Source organism: Ursus maritimus, unplaced genomic scaffold (genome assembly GCF_017311325.1).
Source record: "Ursus maritimus isolate PB19 unplaced genomic scaffold, ASM1731132v1 scaffold_9, whole genome shotgun sequence".
Taxonomy (NCBI): domain Eukaryota; kingdom Metazoa; phylum Chordata; class Mammalia; order Carnivora; family Ursidae; genus Ursus; species Ursus maritimus.
Genome location: NW_024427107.1, coordinates 56,236,031 through 56,257,148, shown reverse-complemented (window position 1 = coordinate 56,257,148; position 21,118 = coordinate 56,236,031).

The window sequence follows — 21,118 nt, the reverse complement described above, 5'->3', positions numbered from 1 at the left end:
CACAAATATATAGAAGATGAGGCAGATGCTCTAAAAATTATCAATTGTAACAGTGGTGAGAAGTTACAGAATAACTTCCTACAGAATAAGTACAGAATATACAAACATTGCTGAGTCTATTCCTATTTTATAATGGGAATCCTTTTTGTTGGTGAAAATTCATACCAAAAAAATCACCATATGAAAATCAATCGATTTAAAATATCTCAAAAATGTAAGTTTATAATCATGGTTTGAAGATTTAACTCGCCAACTTTTGTTTTTTGTGATGCTATAGTCATACGAATATTTTTTAAAACAGTACATGGCACCTGGGTAGCTCAGTCGGTTGTCTGCCTTCAGCTCAGATCATGATCCCAGGGTCCTGGGATCAAGTCCCACATCAGAAGCAGGGAGCCTGCCTCTCCCTCTTCTATCCACTCTTCCTCTCTCTCGCTATCTCTGTCTCTCTCTTTCAAATAAATAAAATCTTTAAAAAAAAATGAATACACAGGTCATGACAAACAATAAATGGCATTTAGTCTTAATATCAGAGTATGCCCAGGGACGCTTCATGTTATGATGATACCAATTAAAGATAACTGCCAGTTGATATCAGTTCTCATAGATATTCTTTATAATATTCAGGTCTGATCAGTTTATTTCCTATATTGTTAAATTGAGAGGTAATGGACACTTATAGCCTTGACAATGTACAAATCCAAGCCAACCTTTTATTTGAAAAGAAAAGGCTCACTTTTGTTAAGAAGTCATGCTCTCTATGATTACTGCCAAGTACAGAAAAAAAAATTATAACAATGCAAAAACTATACATACTATAGATTATGTCTATAAAAATTAGGTCTCAAAGACAAACAGCAACCAATTTAGGTGCCCAGAAGAATATCAAAAATATTTACAAGAAGAAAGCATTTTTCATTGATAACTTTGTGAAAGGTAGCAAATAGAGATGGCAGGTTTGATGAGGAATTTAAAAAAATGAAAAGAGAAACCATCTTCAGATCACTACATTTTTTTCAGCCCCCAAATTAGAAAGGATATCCCAGGACATTTCAAAGTTTATATGGGGTACTTTGACTAACATAATTTCCAATTTATCAGAATATTGCCATAAACTAGGACTGAAAGATAACCTAATATCACACTCTATGAACAAAAGGCAGCGAGAAATGAAATAAGAAAAACACTGTCTGGCTCCTCCTTATGGAATCCTAAGGCTTTGCTTTATGAAATTGGCTGATAAAAGAAGATGCCCCTCCCACCCCATAGTAGCACTTTTATTCAATCCTGCAGGAAATACATTTCCAAACCTTCAGGAGAGGCATCTGTTTGTTTAAATATGGATACAAGACAAAGAATATCAAGATTCTGGTGATGCTGGGAGTAACAATTTCAGAAATTTTCTGATCCTTCTAGAAGTAAATCAATTTTCCCTAAATCTTGAGAAGTTTCCAGGGCCCCTGGAATTCCCTCATAGTTTTATCTAGTAATAAGTAATGCATCTTATTACAATAATATAATGTTGCTAAAATGGTGGCTAACTATGTACATTTATATGGAAATCATTAATTAACAATAAACCTCCTTAACAATGAAAATTTCCTTACAGAAATTCACTAAAAACTTGCTTCACAGTTCAAACACTCAAAAAGGTTTTTACATTCCTCAGAGTGAGACTATTGTTTAACTGATATTTATAACGCAAAATCACTGTCCACCTTGGAATTCCCTTAGATATATTGCTATAATTATCAACAATTAGGGATGAATATTCAGTGTACAGAAAGTTGCTCAAAATACTTCAGAGGTGTTACCTACTCTCAAGAAACTGTATACTGCAAACTCAAATGACAATAATGATTATATAATCTCAGATAATGATTTATACTATTCTCTCAGGTTTTGTGGGTCTTTGTCTCAGTTGGAAACATACTGATACCTCACTGCACCTATTTTGCCATTCCCTATGGCCATATGAGAGTCCGGCTTAGCCAAGATTTAAATAACATTTCTTCTATATGGCTCAAAGTTAAATGTGACATCTCTCTCAGAATAAACACATTCTCCCCTATGTTCTAAGATCAACGTTGGTTCCCTACATGAAAAATAGTATAAGACTACTTCCAAGATTGTGTAAGGCATATTTTTACCTCAGCTGAAAACTTTCTAAATCCTAAACACCTTTTTATATGAATTATTTCATTCTTGAGAATTCATTTCCTTTCTGTCCCTTCCCTTCTTGTTTTCTCTTTTCTGACATTCTCTATAATCCTTCTTTCTTTTCTTCCTCTTTTCCTTCTCTCCTTCCCACTTCTTTCTTTCCTTCTTTCCATTTTCCTTCATTTTTTTATTCTCTTTGTTTATTCACAAGTATAGAGAGAAATTTAGGCCTTTCATAGACTCTTCAGATATATATTCAGATATTGGACATATTATTCAGATCAAAAATTATATCTTCTCCCTCATCTGATTGACGGTGTGTGTGCATATTGTGTGTAATTTTCTTTCCCTGTGTAGAAAAAATATAGTCATAGCAAATAACTACCTTCATTCTTTAAGGTTAATAAGTAGTGACTTTTTAAGAAGTGACTGGATGTCTATGCATTGCTTATGGCAAATTATCTCACTGATTGTCAAAAACCTAGTTCAACTCAGTATATTTACAAATAAACTTATAAATTTACAAAGCATTTAAAATTTAATTTCAATTCATTTTTCCTCAAAAGGATTTTGATTAGTTTTAGAATTTCAGTAAAGACAACAACAGATGTACTTTAGAAGCAGGAGATAAATCTACATGAATTCAAAAAAGCAAAGTCCTTTGAAGTTTCATTGGTTTATCATTTGTGTTTTCTACTCTTGTCAGCATTTTACCAGCAATGTATAAAAATATATGTGCACACACAGATGTTGAAACTGTGCATAAGTCTTAATATTTAAGGGACAGATGGCTGACTAAATGTGATCATTTACAACATATATAACTAGTTTATCTGTAAACTCACATTACTCAGCACTATAGATATTCCATTAGTGGATATACATATATCACAAAATAGGTAGTTCTTTTAGCATAATGAAAGTTACAAGAATGTTCATAGATTCCGCCAAGAGCTCCCACCTTCGTGGGATGCTAAGATAAAATGATGCTGAAGAGAAGCAAAGAGAAATATATTTAGGGTTTTTTTTTTTAATGAGGGTTTTATAAAAAAATAATGGCAAGACCTTTTCCCTATCATTTTCTTCCTCTGCTTCACTCAACAAATGTTCCTCCTTGTTACCATTCCAATTTCCAGTAGGCAAGATACAAAAGGGAATTTGAACTAGAAGCTGAGTGGTATTTCTTTGTATCATATAAAGACAGAAAATGTACGGTATTTATTTAGTGTGAATATATATTATGTATATACATTCATAATATTACATAGTAATATACATTTCAAATGCTTAAATCTGATTTAAGAAGTTGGAACAAAACATACTTATCAATAGAATATTACTTGCCACTAATTCCCTGAAAAACAATTAAAAAGTTTTTCTCTAAAGTCACCAATGTTTTTCTTTGGCCCTTAGGAACGAATGCTTCGTGTTGTCTTCTCCCCACCTCATATATTCCTCCAGAATCTCTAGTGCTTGATCACTCCCAAAAGAGACTTGAAAACATCTGACATTCCAAATGAGCATTAAAACATTGCAGATTTTTTCCTACACAATGTTCAAATACAAATAGTCAATATTTTATTAATATGTGAATTATTATTCAACTCACTAATTTTTCCTAATTCCTGAACACAATGGAACCAAATGATAAAAATAATTGGGAGCATTTAAGTGAATTAAAACTTAATGGTTTTTCAGAGTATTTGATTTATTTGCAGTCCTCAACGTTAACTCAATGCTCATAATATAGGGCATATTTCATATATCATTTTTAATTAAAATATATCAATACTTAATACCTAACATTATAGATTTAACTGTCAATGAAATTTTGAATGAAAAATATGATTTGGCTGCTTCTACGTTTGAATAGCCCTTTGGGTAATTTATAAAAGTATACATGCATATCACCCATGTATATTTTTATTAATTGCTTGATTGATTTTAGAGTATTAGAATATACATGTGTGTATTATAAATATATATACATATATATATTTAGAGAGAGGGAGAGGGAGAGAGAGCAAGTTTATATATATGTACACACATATGCATATATATCCATATATATCCATATATATTTATATGGCATATGACATATTTATAAATATATAAACTCATTGATATAATTATATATATATTCAAAAATCTGTTATATATAACATATATGTACACACATATATAAATATATCCATATATATTTATTTTTAACCTGTATAATCTTTGTATAATGAAATCGACATATATACTTTTTTTTAGTTTCATTTTAAAAAGATTATAGACTACTACATCATAACTAATGATGTACCACATGTTGGCTAATTGAATTTAAAATAAATAAATAAAATTTTTAAAAAGTGAAAAAAAAATAAAAACAAAAAAGAGTATAGACATCTTAAACTATTTTTTCCTTGACAAATTTCCTTTTCATCCTCCTACATTTATAATTTTTTGTTTAAGATTTTATTTATTCATTTGAGAGTGAGTGCAGAGACAGAGAGAGAAAGTGGCGGGAGAGAGGCAGAGGGAGAGACATAAGCAGATTCCCCACTGAGTAGAGCCCAAGATGGAGCTCAATCCCAGGTCCTTGGGACCATGACCTGAACCAAAGGCAGACACTTAACCAACTGAGCTTCCCCGGTGTCCCTAGAATTTTTTTTCTCTATTAACTTACTAGGTTCTGCATGACCAACCTGAGTCATCTTTACTAGTGCACCTTCAATAGTGCAATTTGTCTTCTTGAAACAATTTTCAATTGTAGTTTTATTATGTTGTTTTTTGCCTTAAGAGATTCCAGTTTTAATATTCTGAAATATGTCTATTGCCTGTATCTACCATCATCCTTTATTTACTCTTCATTTCTATGTTCTTAACTGTGCTTTTTTGTCATATATATTTTGGATATTTTGTAACTAGTCTTTATTTTTGAGATTGCTTTGTCATTTCTTCCACTCCTTTTCTGATTTCAGAAAGTTGAAATTTAACATTTGCCTATTTTTCCTTCATTTCTATTTTGATTTTGAATTTGTTTTCTTCCATGTAAGTAATTTCTTCACTGTATTTTGTATTACATTTATTTTATGTGTGCTATATTCAGTTGCCTCCACTTTGAGGTTTTTTTTTGGGGGGGGAGTGTTTTAATCTTCTCTTGTTTGTTGTTTGCTTTTCTATATTAACTTTACGTATGCTGAGGTTTTTTTCTGTATTAGAGTTACGTCCTTTATGCCAGAGGTAAACCAAAAAGAAATTGAATTAAAGAGGAAACTGAATTAAAGAGGCTAAAATAAAAAAAAATTGTAATAAAAAATCAAAGCCAGCATTGTAAAATATAAAGTTGAAGGCTAAAATTCATGTTAATAATTTTAATTTTCAATTTTTTACTTAGAATGACATTAAGTAGCAAATTTTAAAAAAAAACTCGTCACAAGAGGAAGAAAAAGGCTTTATATTTCAGTACCTATTATTAAAGCACTTTCTTCCTCATTTTTTAAATGTTTTTAAAGATTTTATTTATTTACCTGGAGAAAGAGAGAGTTGGTGGGGGGAGCAGAAGGGGAGAATGAGAGAAGGAGGGGAAAGGGCAAACAGACTCTGTGCTGAGTTCGGAGCCAGATTCAGGGCTCAATCCCAAGACCCTGAGATCATGTCTTGAGCCAAAACAAAGAGTCAGTGGACTTTTAGCCAATTGAGCCGCCCAGGCACCCCAACTTTCTTCCTCATTTTTAAACAGCAGGCCCTGTGTTTTTATTTTGCATTTGGTCCTCCAAATTATGTAGCTGATTCTACCTTTAAGGATTATGAGTTAATACACGTAAAATCACTTAGAATAATGTCAGGCAGATGTTTTATGAGTATTTGCTTTTACTATCATTATTATTAAAAGACACAGACATTGGGGGGAAAAAAGAGGCTAAAAAAAATGATCAACAAAACATATTCCAAATGCAAACAAGAAAACAGAAGTTTATCAATCAAGGTAAAATTTAGCCTCCAAACATTGTATGAGACAGATTTATATTTTTAAAGGTTGGAATTCTGGGGAGGCTGTGTGGCTCAGTTGGTTAAGCGTCTGCCTTCGGATCAGGTCATGATCCCGGGGTCCTGGAATCAAGCCCCACATCGGGCTCCTTGCTCAGTGTGGAGACTGTTTCTCCCTCTCCCTCTGCCTGCTGCTCTCCCTGCCTGTGCTCTCTCTCTGTCAAATAAATAAATAAAACCTTTAAAAATAAGTAAATCAATAAATGTTGGAATTCATAATGATTGTGTAACAGGTCCAAATATGTAGTCTATGAATAACATAGTAGCAAAATTTCTAAAGAAGGAATTACAGGAAATAAAGGGAAAGAGAGGCAGACAAAACTCATCCAAAATAAAGTATTATAACTTATTATTCGAAATCCAAAACATTTTAAGTGGAAAAAAAGTAAGTACATTGAAGACCTAAACAATATTAATTAATGACTTGTATATTATAAATGTAATGTGTCATCTACTTATTGGTAATGTAGCAAAAAGCACTTCCTTTCAATTGAAAGAGAAAGAGTTTAAATGTGAAAAATAATCTGCATGAGAAGAAAGAATACAGAAGTCAACATTTGATTACATAACACTATATATCTGATATGGTTTGCCCATACAATAAGTATCAATAATTTATGTATATGAAAGAGACTGATTTATAATTTCCTTTATTATAATATGCTTGTCAGCTTTGGCATCAAGAATATATTGATCCTAACAACAACTGTTAAAAAATTTTGTCTTTTTCTATGTACTTTGGAAAACTTTATTTAACATAGGTGTTATTTCTTCTTATGTTGGGAGAATTCACTGGTGAAACTAATTGAGATAGAAGTTTCCTTTGTAGGAAGGTTTTTAATAACACATTCAATTTCTTGAATAGATATTGGAATACTCAAATTTTCAATTTTTTCTTATCTCAGGTAATATAATTGTTGTCCCAAAAAACTTATGCATTTCCTTTAAGCTATGAAATTCCTTGGCATACAGTTGTTCACAATATCATCTTTTTTTTGTTACTAGAACTAGCAATGTCCCCTCTATCAACCCCAGTTTTATTTAATTGTAATTTCCTCATTCTCTATGAAAAAAAAAATTGCATTAGTCTTTTCAAAGAATCAATTTCTGGTTTTGTTCATTTTCTCTATCGTCTATTTCATTTCTTTCTTATCAGCAATGCTTTCTGTTTCATATCTGTAGTTTTTCTTCATTTTTTTTCTTTTAAGCAGGGGACCTGCTGTTTGTTTTCTACCTTTCTGAGTTGGAAATGCTTAGGTACCTAATTTCAATTCTTCGTGTTTTCTACTATACGTATTAAAGTTATAAATATCCCTTGGAGAACATTAAATATAACCCACAGATTCACATTTACTTATTCCTATCATTAAGCAGTTTAGAACACAGTTGACTTAGATTACTGATCTCAACTTTTAAGTTTTTTCTTCCATATTTCAATTATTTTTGAAGTATATTTTAAACAAAGATTTCCAGTATTGTTTTCTAGTTATCCTTTGATAATAATTTTGAACTTAAATTTATAGTCGTCTAAGAATAGGCTCTGACTATTTCAATATTTATTTATTGAGGCTTTCTTTATGGTTCTAGATCTACCAATTATGGAAACTGCTGCATAGATCTGAGAAATACATGAAGTCCTTCATCATTGGAGGCAAGGTTCTCTACATGCCACTCTGGCCAAAAATTTTAATAGTCCTGTTCAGAACTGGATCCTTACTTTTTTGTTTTGCTTTGTTTTTTGGTCCACTTGCTTTCCCAGCCATATAAAAAGGTATGTTAAGATTTCCAACATGATTTTATGTTCTACTTCTTCCTTTGCCCTGTTAATTTTATATATACACACATACACACACACATTTTAATTGAGATAGAATTTATATGTCATAAAATTCACCATTTAAAATTATTCAACTCAGTAATTTGGCTCATCCATACCTAATTCCACAACATTTTTATCATATTAAAAACAAGCAAAAGAAAACAAAACAAAAAACACTGTGGGAGAGTGGGGGTGGGAGAGTCCATTTTCAGGATCACAGAGTAAGGAGTTTCACATATCAACTCCAGAGGAAAAAACAAGCAAAATGAATAAAAACTATAAGAAACTAAGCATTTAAACTTTCTAGAAATTGGGCTAATACATACTACTAAAGAAGTAAATGAATTATTTCCCATTCCCTACTGACTAATGATGTTGAGTACCTTTTCACATACTTACTCACTTTTATGTCTTCTTTGGAGAAATGTTTATTCAAATCCTTTGCCCTTTTGAAGTTGGGTTGTCATTTTATTATTAAGTTATAATAGTTCTTTATATATTCCAGATCCAAGTCTCTTATCAAATATATGATTTTCAAAAATTTTCTACCATTCTGTAGATTGTATTTTCACTTAAAAAAACAGTGTCCTTTTGGGGCGCCTGGGTGGCTCAGTCATTAAGCATCTGCCTTTGGCTCAGGGCATGATCCCAGAGACCTGGAATGGAGCCCCACATAGGGCTCTTCATTCAGCAGGAAGCCTGCTTCTTCCTCTCCCACTCCCCCTGCTTGTGTTCCCCCTCTCGCTGGCTGTCTCTCTCTCTCTCTCTGTCAAATAAATAAATAAAATCTTAAAAAAAAAAAAAAAACAGTGTCCTTTGAAGCCATAAATTTTTATTTAATGATGTCCAGTTATCTATTTTAGTTTTGTTTGTTTGTTTGTTGTGGTTTTGGTGTCATATCTAAAACTTGGTTTTTTTTTAATATTCATTTATTTATTTTAGAGAGAGAAACAGAGTGCATGCACATGGGGGGTAGGGGCAGAGGGAGAAAGAGAATCTCAAGCAGACCCCTCTCTGAGCAAGAAGACCTACACAGGGCTTGATCTCAGGATGCTGAAATCATGACCTGAGCCAAAACCAAGTATCAGACACTCAACCGACTAAGCCACCCAGGCGCCCTTACAACTTCTTTTCTAATTCTCAAAGTTAACAAGGATTTACACTTAACGTTTCTTCTAAAAGTTTCATAGTCTGATTTCTTAAATTTGGGTATTTAATCCATTTTGAGTTAATTTTTGCATATGGTTGAGAAACAGGTTCAACTTCATTTATTTGCATGTATATATCCAGTTGTCCCCAACATTTGTTGAAAAGACTGTTTTCCCCGTTGAATAGTCTTTTCACTCTTGTTGATAATCGATTAATCATAAATGTGTAGATTTATTTTTAAACTCTTACTTCTATTTCATTGTTCTATATGTGTATGTCAATATCACACCATCTTGAATGGTGTAACTTTGTATTAAGTTCTGAAATGGGGAGGTTTAAGTCTTTTTTTTTTTTTAAGATTTTATTATTTATTTGACAGAGAGAGACAGCCAGTGAGAGAGGGAACACAAGCAGGGGGAGTGGGTGAGGAAGAAGCAGGCTCCCAGTGGAGGAGCCCAATGCGGGACTCGATCCCAGAATGCCGGGATCACGCCCTGAGCCGAAGGGAGATGCAGGCACCCTGGGGAGGTATAAGTCTTCTAAATTAGTTCTTTTTCAAGATAGTTTTGGCTATTCTTGAATTTCCATATGCATTTTAGGCTTAGCTTATTAATTTCTGCAGACATTAGCTGGGGTTTTGATGGGGCTTACATTGAATCTGTAGACCACATTGGGGTATATTATCATCTTAACAATAAATCTACAAATTTTTCCACTTATGTAAGTCTCCTTTAATTTTTTTCATGAATGTTCTGTAGTTTTCACTAAAAATTTCGAACTTATTTTGATAAATTTATTTTTACGTATTTTTTATGTTAGTGTAAATGGAATTACCTAATTGCATTTTCTGTTTGCTCATATCTACTGTGTAGGAAACTACTCATGTATTTTGCATTAATCTTGTGCCCTGCAAACTTGCCATATGTATTTTTTAGTTTTCATTTTCTTCGTGGATTCTATAGGATTTTATATATACAAGACCATGTCGTCTGCAAATATAGTTTTACTTTTACCTTTCCAATCAGTATGCCTTCTATTTTCATGCTTAACTACCCAGGCTCAAATCTCCAGTAGAATGCTGAACAGAAGTGGGAGAGTGGACATCCTTTTCTTGTTCCTTATCATAGTGGAAAACCATTCATTATTTCACCATTTAGTATGATGTTAGCTGCATGTATTTCAGTAGATGTCATTTATTATATTGAGAATATTTTTTCTATTCCTAGTTAATTGTGTGTTNAAAGAGTGTAGTATTTTGTTAGATGTTTTTATTTACTCTCTTTATTGAGATAACCATATGGCTTTTGACCTTTATTTCATTAATATGAGCTATTACATTGATTTTTATATGTTGAAACTACCTTGCATCCCTGTGATAAATAACACTTGGTCATGATCTGTAACATTTTTATATGCTTCAGGACTCAATTTGTAGTTATTTGTTGAGGAAATTGCCTGTAGTCATAAAGGATATTCATCTGCAGTTTCTTTTGTTGTCTTTGCTCACAGTATCAAGACAAGTTGGACTCATAGGATTTGTACAGGAAGTATACCCTCCTCTTCCATTTTTTAAAGGATTTCTCAGCAGGTGTATTTACACACAGCATAGAGGACTTTTCTTGAAGGACTGCAAGGAATTTACATGTCTAGCTATTTCCCATATGACATTTCTATTTGATTAAGTTTCAATTCATAGTAAGCAAAATCTTTCACTTTCAGGTTGTGACATTCAGAACCTCTGTCCTTGTTAAGGAAGCCACATTACAAACTTCATGGCATAGTATCTCATCTAATTAAGAAAGCACAGAGAAAGAGGGAGGCAGTTGTGAAAGAATTTCAATGTAAAAATAAACCAGAGGATATAAAATGGAAAATTTCATGCATGTGCCCTCAGGAAAACAAAACTTAAGGACTGAGAGGCTAATTTCCCATAAATGTCTGATTAACAGAAAACCAATGATGCTGGAATTTTCTTAAATGATAGGGAGTTTGTCAGGTTTATCTCACATCAACCTTGTGAAATTTTTGTTCATGGCTTCCACAGACATGAACAAGAAATACCCAGGTCAGGTTGATCTCACAAAATAAGTTGAATTGAGCTTTGTTTGTATAACTGGACTGGTTTTGCTCAGGAATTTTTCAAAGCTGGTCTCCATCTACTGTTGATTTTAGCAGACTCTAACTGAACTTTCCCCTCTTTACATTCCCCGCCCATAAATAGAGCCTACTCCAAACTTTTGAGCTCTTAACTATAGTTTGCTGTTGTCCCAAATTGCAATTCCTTTGCTGTTCCTAAATAAACTCATCTTTTTGATAATGTTGTGCTTGCCTGAATTTACCTATTTTTTAGGTCAACACAGTCAAGAGAGATTGGTTTGTTTCTCAATTTTCTAGCGTGAGAAATTCATATTCGTTATGAATTAAATCTCACAACTAGCCTATAATGTACACAATGAATTTTGCCCCATCTTACAAATAAGTAAAAGATCCTTCTAAAGGTCATACAGCTCAAAATGTTGTAGGCTTAGTTCAGATTCAACAGGGCTGCCTCAATGACCACAGTCATAGCCTGTGGATCATGTGCAATCACAGGGTCAATATTAACTTATTATTCTTTAATTAAAGAAAAAGAATATTTCTTCAACCAAATCATTTTATAGGGCTATTCAGGCAGCCCGTCGTTAAGTGGGACATCTAAACAATGTGTAGGTTGTTTTATCACCCTTTGAAAGATTGAATAACTTTTTAATAAAATGTCCTTGTGGAACTTGAATATATAATATATGAGAAATTTATTGGATTTAATTTGGTATTGGTTACATGAAAGTTATAGTTTACTTCATAAGAAAATATATTTAATTATCTAGGAAAAGTACAAACATAAATAGTTCTTGATGCCCAATACTTTTCTGCCTAATAAAAATTATTATTTATGTAAGAAAGAGGATATAATAAATGCTTGATACTGAGCCAGATTTCCCTCTGCATTTCATAGTCATAACCAGGTTCTCTAAGATTTTGTCCATAGATGAATCACACACTTAGCTCCACTCCTGAATTATGATCCAATAGCCTGAATGGAATCACACTGTGACATATATGAGACAGCAGATAATTAGAAGTCATTTCTCAGTGTTCTCGATGTCCTTTCTTTCTGTTTCTCTTTACATGGACTTAGACCACCTCTGCAAACCACACTGTAAGTGATACAGTCAAGGCACCATGAACAAGGTTATGATTCTTTATAACATAAACTTTGACACTACCTGTCAAACCAAATATACTATTTCTAAGATGCTAAATAAACTCAAGTCTCGTGGAAGTAACTAAAATAGAGTAAATTAAAAGATAACAGCAGTTTTATAATGCTGTTTCTGCAAATAAATCAATGTTTGGAATAGTCACAGTTAAATGAAGGTTCATGAATAGAATTTTGATATATACTCCAAATGCCAGTTTTGCTAATAAGGGCATCAATAATCAAAACAATTATTATTGAGACATAATATATAATTACAAAGATGTTCCTTCATGCCTATGTTATTTCCCAAAATATCATTGTTTACATTTCATCTTTTTGAGAAGTTTAAAATTGTATTTTTACATGAAACAATTCTTACTCAGATTTCAGATCTACCCTTTAATTGTGTATATATGCCTGTGTGTACATTGTAATCATTTAAGGACTACAGAAGATAATACAAGCAGAAGATAGGGACCTTGACCTCAGTAGCTTTACCTTTGTGGGCTTTCAAATCACTAATAATCAACCTGAATGATTTTGTTAAGCATTAACATCATTACCCATTTAAATGGGACGTTGTGACGTTAATTTACATCTATTTCATGAAAAGCTTTATCACTGGAAAAAATGAAGTTAGGCGATCTAAGGAGTTAAAATTATCTCTCAATAAACTAAATTGGATTTTCTCCTGCTTTTTAAAAGACTGTACTAGAAAAGAGAGAGAGAGAGAGAGAGTATTCCTGCTTACTGTGAATTTTTGTATTTTGCTATGTTCTAAGTACCAGATAAGCTTTACCAATTATATTCTGCTGTTCAGGACTTAAAGTACAATGGGTCAGCTCTAAAACAGACCAAATAGCAGCAATATAAAGTTTGACAGAGTGTATCTTTATCTTCAAATGAAATAAGTATCTTTTCTAATTAAACTTTTTCATGGTGTGGTATAGTGTGTTACCGCTATTTTGAAACTTTTTTAATTTCTGTGCCTATATTGGCATCTTTCGTCACAAGTATAGGCTATGAGAAACTCCCTAATTTTGATGGCCTAAATTGAAAAAGGGACACCTATCATTTTTCTACCTCATGGAACCCAAAAGAGCTAGGTAATTTTTTTTCCTTAGAAAAATAATGTTCCTCCATAACATAGAGATATAAGGGAGTCATTTGAAATCAAGTTGTGTGCATTTGAGTGAGTTTGAGTTCTACATCCTTAAGTCTCAGTTTTCTCAACTGCAAGATCGTAGTAAGAACAGTAATCACTTCAGGGGCTCCTGAGTGTCTCAGTTGGTTAAGCATCTGCCTTCAGCTCAGGTCATAATGAGAGGGTCCTGGAATCTAGCCCAGGGCTTGGGCTCCCTGCTCAGTGGGGAGTCTGCTTCTCTCTCACCCTCTTCCCCCCACTTGTGCTCTCTTTCTTGCTCTCTCAAATAAATAAAATCTTAAAAAAAAAAAATAAAAGAATAGTAATCACTTCAAAGAATATAGTGTATATAATATATATAATGTTTGAGTTCATTGTTGGATACTCACTCTATAGACAATGAATATTATCAAATTATGTTATTATTTTTATTATGCTGATGTCACTTTTTAATCACCTAGGTGAATGTCATTAAAAATAGCTTAAAATTATGATTAATACTAAGTATCCTGGAATGGATTAACCTCAGAATAGCATAGAAGAGAACAGAAAGCCAGCATTTGAATCTAGAATATTCTTACTTCTACTAAAGGAGTTGTGTGGACAACTACCACTTACCTTAAGAGGTGAAAAACAAAGATAATCGGGGCTGGATTGCATCAGAAATGACTGGGCAAAAGACAGGTGTAATAGGTGGAACTACAGCCACCAGAAAGTGTGATTTTCACTCTAATCCTCACTCACAACAGCACAGTGCAAAGTTAGCTCTGCCTTTTATCCAATAAGAGGGAGCAGGCTTGTCATTGGCTACAGTAGTAGTCACTAAAATCTGGCAATAGTTTGGATATAGAAGAATGATAAAAAGGAAAAGAAAAGAATTCTTTTTTTTTTTTAAAGATTTTTTATTTATTTATTCGACAGAGACAGAGACAGCCAGCGAGAGAGGGAACACAAGCAGGGGGAGTGGGAGAGGAAGAAGCAGGCTCACAGTGGAGGAGCCTGATGTGGGGCTCGATCCCATAACGCCGGGATCACGCCCTGAGCTGAAGGCAGACGCTTAACGACTGAGCCACCCAGGCTCCCCGAAAAGAAAAGAATTCTTGAGCAGAAGGTTGAATGTAGGTATAGAAGTCAAACATTCTTTTTTTGATGCCACGTTTGCAAAGAGTATTAGAAACCCAAGAAGATACAACATGAAGTGGAAAAACAGATATACATGTTTGAATTCAGGGGAAAAGGTGCTGGGTCTGTAACTCTGAGGCTCATTAGAATGTCAATATTATTAAAGTAAGTATATCACAATGGATAAGATCACCTTGGATAATAATTTGGAGATAGAAGGCAAAAAATTACAGTATCAATCTCTGAGACAATGAAAAGATCCCTCATACTTGGAAATTGACACTTTGGTTACTAGTAGAGTGAATCTCATTATTTCCTGATATCAATTCCAATTGTCTCATTGACTTAGCTGATAACAAATAGACTGTATATGAAATAAGGACTCACTCTACTTTAGACTAAGCAAGCACATCTACATTAAGGAAGAATTGTTCAAGCTTAAAAATGTACTCTGTCTAGGGGGAATACTACATACACAATTTAGATATAGATTCTCATGTGAGCAATAGAAAAACACTGAAATTACACTGGCATAATGGGGAAAAAATACCTTCAGGAATTCAGTTTACTGCACTCAGCCTTATCCAGAGTCTGGACCTTGTTCTCATGTTTCAAAGTAGCATCTATGCTCAAGGCAAGAAAATGGAAAGAGGATGGGGAACCTGGGTGGCTCAATAGGTTAAGTCTCAGCTTTCAGCTTAGGTCATGATCCCAGGGTCCTGGGAGAGAGCCTCACGTCAGGCTCTCTGTTCTGCAGGGAGCTTGCTTCTCTAACCCTCTCTCTCTGTCAAATAAATAAATAAAATCTTTAAAAAAAAAAAAATGGAAAGAGAATCAAAAATAATAAGGGTCAAGGTGCTACTCTGTATCTCTTTAGGAGATTCCCAGAGCTGCCATATACAGACTCCATTTACATCCCATTGACTGAACTCCACTTGCAAAGCCCTTCCACAATGCAAAAGATAATGGGAACTATGGTCTTTAGTAGAGGTGACCATATGTCCAGGTAAGTATTCTATTTCTTTAGGAGTGAATGGGTACTGAATATAGTGGTCTCTGCTAGCTACATATTAACATTTAGTAAAAAATAATAAAAAATATAGTGTTAAAAGGAAGTAACTGAATTGACAAACCCAATGAATTGGTCCCACTATGCCAAAAATCTAAATATTAAATTTAATTGATAGTTGATAAAATTGTTCACATCAAAATTACATTACTTTAGCTAATACACACATTATCCTGTATCATTTTTGTAGCCCAATGTAATATGAAATTAAAGGAGGAAAACTATAACAATAAATGCAGTAGGAAATTAAAGAAGAAAATCTGTAAAATATTACAACAAAGAACAATGTTTAAAAGAACTTGAAGTGTATATGTGAATAGAAATGAGGTTTCAGAGAACACGTATGTATTGCACTATGCACAGTGTCTGGGATATATTACACCCTCAAAAACGCCATCTAACTCCTCTTTCTGTGAATCTAAGGATATGCAGATTTTTCCTCATGTAAAACACTCTATGTAGAATATCTGGAGAATACTTTTAAAGAAGAAAATTTGGGGGAATTTTTTAAAAGTATACAAGATCAAGGATATTTCTCTATTAGAATTGGGTGCGAGGTTTTCTTTTTTTTTCTCTACATATTTTAGTTCATTAGTAAAGAATAGGTCCATTCTCTGAAAATCTTTAAATTTTAACTAAAGCACTGAGCATTAAAATTGCTCTTTGGACCTCTCTAATCACTGAAGTTTTTCTTGTCCAGTCCAAAGTTAGGTGAAAGAAGTTCTGCTTTCTTGAAGGAAACAAAAATCAGGTTGAACAGTTTATTCCTTGGAAAAGGAGTGAGGTACTTCTAACTCTTGTAATTATTACTGCTGTGGTTAATAATAAAAAATTATGTGAGTTGTCTAAACCAGGATATAATAAGAGTCTGAATAAAGTTAGTGAGTTAATATGTGTATTTGTAATATTCTTGCATAGGGTGGAGAAGACCTATAAAAGAACCCTAAGTAATAAGTATGTGTCTAAAAAAACAATTCTTTATAAACTGTGTTTGCTGGTATTTTAAGTTTAAGATCCATTCTCTTATGGATTAAAACTTAATTAAGGCAAATTACTTCATGTGGTTCTCTCCTTATTTATTTTTTTATTTTCCTGTGATATTTTCATGATTACTTTATAGAAACCCATTTATCTGGGGCACATTTATTTTTTAAATTGTAAGAGTTTCACCAGCATAAGAAATAAAATGCTGTATTTGTTTATCTCTTATAAGAAGGAGTAAAAACAAAAAGAATAGAGATATTTTATACCTGCTACATGTTACTCTTTTTTTTTAAGATTTATTTATTTTAGAGAGAGAGCACATGGCTGAGTGGGGGAGGGGCAGAGGGTGAGGGAGACAAGCAGACTCCCCACAGAGTGAGGAGCCCAACATGGGGCTGGATCCCAGGACCCTGAGATCAAGACCTGAGCCAAAATCAAAAGTCGGACACTCAACTGACAGCTACCCAGGCACCCGGTTACATGTTTAATCGTAAAAGAATAGAGAAACTTCATACCTGCTACATGTTTAAGCTTAATTTTGCTATTTAAAATCTAGGGCAATTGGGTGGTTCAGTTGGTTAAGCATCTGCCTTGGGCTCTGGTCATGATGGTCATGATCCGAGGGTCCTGGGATCCAGCCCCACATTAGGCTCCCTGATGTGGAAGAATGAAATCTTGCCATATGAAACAATATAGATGGATTCAGCAGCTATAATGCTAAGTGAAATACACCAGTCAGAGAAAGAAAAATAACCATATGATTTCACTCATATATGTAATTTAAGAAACAAAAAAAATGAACAAAGGAAAAAGAGACTAACAAAAAACAAGACTCTTAAATATAGAGAACAAATTGGTGGGTGCCATAGGGGACATGGATGTACTTAGGGGTGAAATAATAGTATTGTTAAATTGTTAATATAATAATATTAACATAATATATAAGATATATTTTATGCATTATATTATTATATTTATATTATATATATATAATATAATAATAAAGTATTGCTAAATAATAAAATAGTGCTATGCCCAAGCATTATTTTATTATAGGGATTGCAAATCTGAAATGGACTATAAAGATTAGTTAATTCAACACACCACATTGTCTCTGCTTGAACATCAATATCCATTCTATTTTCAGAGAAATGTGTAATTGTTTATATTCTCTAGAGTATATTCTGCCACCTTCCCCTAAAATCTTATAAACATGGATCTTGGTTTAGTTCTCTAAAGTCACAACAATAAATGACCATCATTCTTCTACGTGTCAGACATTGAGTATCTTAGCATAAGTTTCATATACACCGTTGTCTTTTTTTTTTTTAGACCAAAAAACTTTATTTTTGTCAACTATTTTTCATATTGTGTCTCCATGGTGGCCTGGAAGAAAGACTGCATTCTTCCCTACAATGCAACTGAGTATAGATAACTAAGTCCTAAGAAGTTGAATACAAAAGAAGCCATCTGTGCTGAATTTAAAATTGTCTTTAAAGAGAGGGATGTGTCCTTCTCTGCTTTTGCCTAACTTCCTTCTTCCATCAGTTTCTTTTCAATGTGCTTAGAATATGGTTATAAATATATGGAGCTTACAAACACATCTTGACTGTAAGTATAAAGGCTGTATTCCAGGAGGATTTCATTGGAAACTAGGAAGGCAATGGTTACAGGTAATCTGGAGGAACAACGACCCAAACTTGAATTATAAATTTCCAGACATTTGAGTAAGGAATAAAACTTCATGCATAATTTAAATACTGCTAATATGGGTGTTTTATCAATTATTGTTGAGATGTATTCTGAATGGGTGCATCCTTAGGTAAGCTCTCATACTCCAGGTGTGTTCACATGAAGACATTTTGCTACCTGAAAAAAATGACTATATTTATGTACAACATTAATTTATAACATGATAATATTTAAATGATGCTAAATTTATGAAAAGAATTTAAATATTTTAAACATATTTATCTTATTTATTGTATCTGTTGACTCTCATGTATGAAAAATGAGAGATCTTGCATACTTATGCTTCTTCCCACCTTTTATTCCCATTCCTGTAAATTGGTTTTGTCAGTTGAATTACCATTTTGAATTAAGATATATAACAGGTACTTCCTTACCTAAATGTAATTTTAAAAATTAGTTTGATTCAAGATTCTATAGAGCCAAACTTCTTCACCAATATTTTTTAAGCTATAGCTCTCCAAATTCTTCCATTTGTTTTATTTTTACTGATTTATTTATTGTCCAGATATGATTAATTTTTTCAGTAGTTTTCTTAATAAATACTCAAGGATGGTTTTGCAGGATGAAAACATTTGCCCATTGCTTTATGGCTGAATGAACATTTTTCTGAATACAAAATTACTGGTATAAATTTCCTTTCCTCAAAACTCTGTTTTATTATGAGAATATCTGAAGCCAACGTGATTTTCCATTGGTATAGACATTTCTTTTCTGACTAGGTGCGCATCAGCTTCTTAGGATACTTGCTAGTGCTAATTACTTACAAAAAATTTCCCTGAATGAATTGTGCTCTTTCAATCTAAAAATTCAAGTCTATTTTTTTTTAAAGATTTTATTTATTTATTTGACAGAGAGACAGCAAGAGAGGGAACACAAGCAGGGAGAATGGGAGAGGAAGAAGCAGGCTCCCAGCGGAGAAGCCTGATGAGGGGCTCGATCCCAGAACCCTGTGATAACACCCTGAGCTAAAGGCAGACACTTAATGACTGAGCTACCCAGGTGCCCCTCAAGTCTATTTTTGAGAATATTTTCTTCTCTTATATATCTCTATCTACTATCTTAATTCCATTTGCATTGTTCTCCACTTCTTGAGTGCTGATTATGTGTAGCTTGACTCTTCGTAATAATTACCTTCTCTCATTTATCTTATGTAATCTTTGTTGTTGTTTTGCATTCTAATTTAAGGTTAGTCTCTGGGATTATGAATTGCTTGGGCCATGGAATATGAGCAGGAGTAATATGTGCTACATTCAAGTATGTTCATATTCCCTAAGATGTTACATGTAACTTGTTACTTTTGTTTCTTCCAGCTCCAACAAAGAGCAATCGTTTAGATGATGGATAATCCATTACCCTGGGTGACCAAGTGAGGATGAAATTGACCAGAGCTGTACTCCACGCCAAACTGGACATGTAGCATGAACAAGAAATAAACCACTGTTCTTATATACCAGTGGTACCTGGAAACTGTTTCTTACTACAACATAACCTATCCCTTCCTAACTGGGTATAGAAAACAGCTTGCTTTTCTTATTAGTCATACCATTTATGTCTTTGATTTTATTTTTATTATTTTTAAATATTTATATTCTTCCATCCTTCCAAATATGTTTGTCTTCTCCTATTAGGTTTCAAATGTCTGCATCAATGTTGCATGTGTTTAAACTCTTTTCTCTAGACCATGTTCTGGGTCACAAAACAGGTCTCAACCGATACCAAAAGACTGAAATTATTCCCTGCATATTCTCAGACCACAACGCTTTGAAAATGGAACTCAACCACAAGGAAAAATTTGGAAGAAACTCAAACACATGGAGACTAAGAACCATCCAGCTCAAGAATGATTCGATAAACCAGGAAAATCAAAAATCAATTTAAACAATTTATGGAGACCAACGAGAATGAAAACACATCAGTCCAAAACCTATGGGATGCTGCAAAGGCAGTCCTAAGGGGAAAATACATAGCCATCCAAGCCTCACTCAAAAGAAAAGAAAGATCTAAAATGCAGGGAAAATACATAGCCATCCAAGCCTCACTCAAAAGAAAAGAAAGATCTAAAATGCAGGTTTTATATTCTCACCTGAAGAAGCTGGAACAGCAACAGAGGGACAGGCCTAATCCACACACGAGAGCGCAGTTGATCAAGATTAGAGCAGAAATCAATGAATTAGAAACCAGGAGTACAGTAGAGCAGATCAACAGAACTAGAAGCTGGTTCTTTGAAAGAATAAATAAAATTGACAGACCACTGGCAAGACTTATCCAAAAGAATAGAGAAAGGACCCAAATTAATAAAATTATGAATGAAAAGGGAGAGGTCACAACCAACACCAATGAAATTGGAAGGATTATTAGAAACTTTTATCAACAGCTTTATGCCAATAAATTAAGCAATCTGGAAGAGATGGAGGCCTTCCTGGAAACCTACAAACTACCAAGACTGAAACAGGAAGAAATTGATTTTTTAAACAGGCCAATTAATTATGAAGAGATTGAGTCAGTGATAAACAACCTTCCAAATAACAAAACTCCAGGCCCGGACGGTTTTCCTGGGGAATTCTACCAAACATTCAAAGAAGAAATAATACCTATTCTCCTAAAGCTATTTCAAAAAATAGAAACAGAAGGAAAGCTACC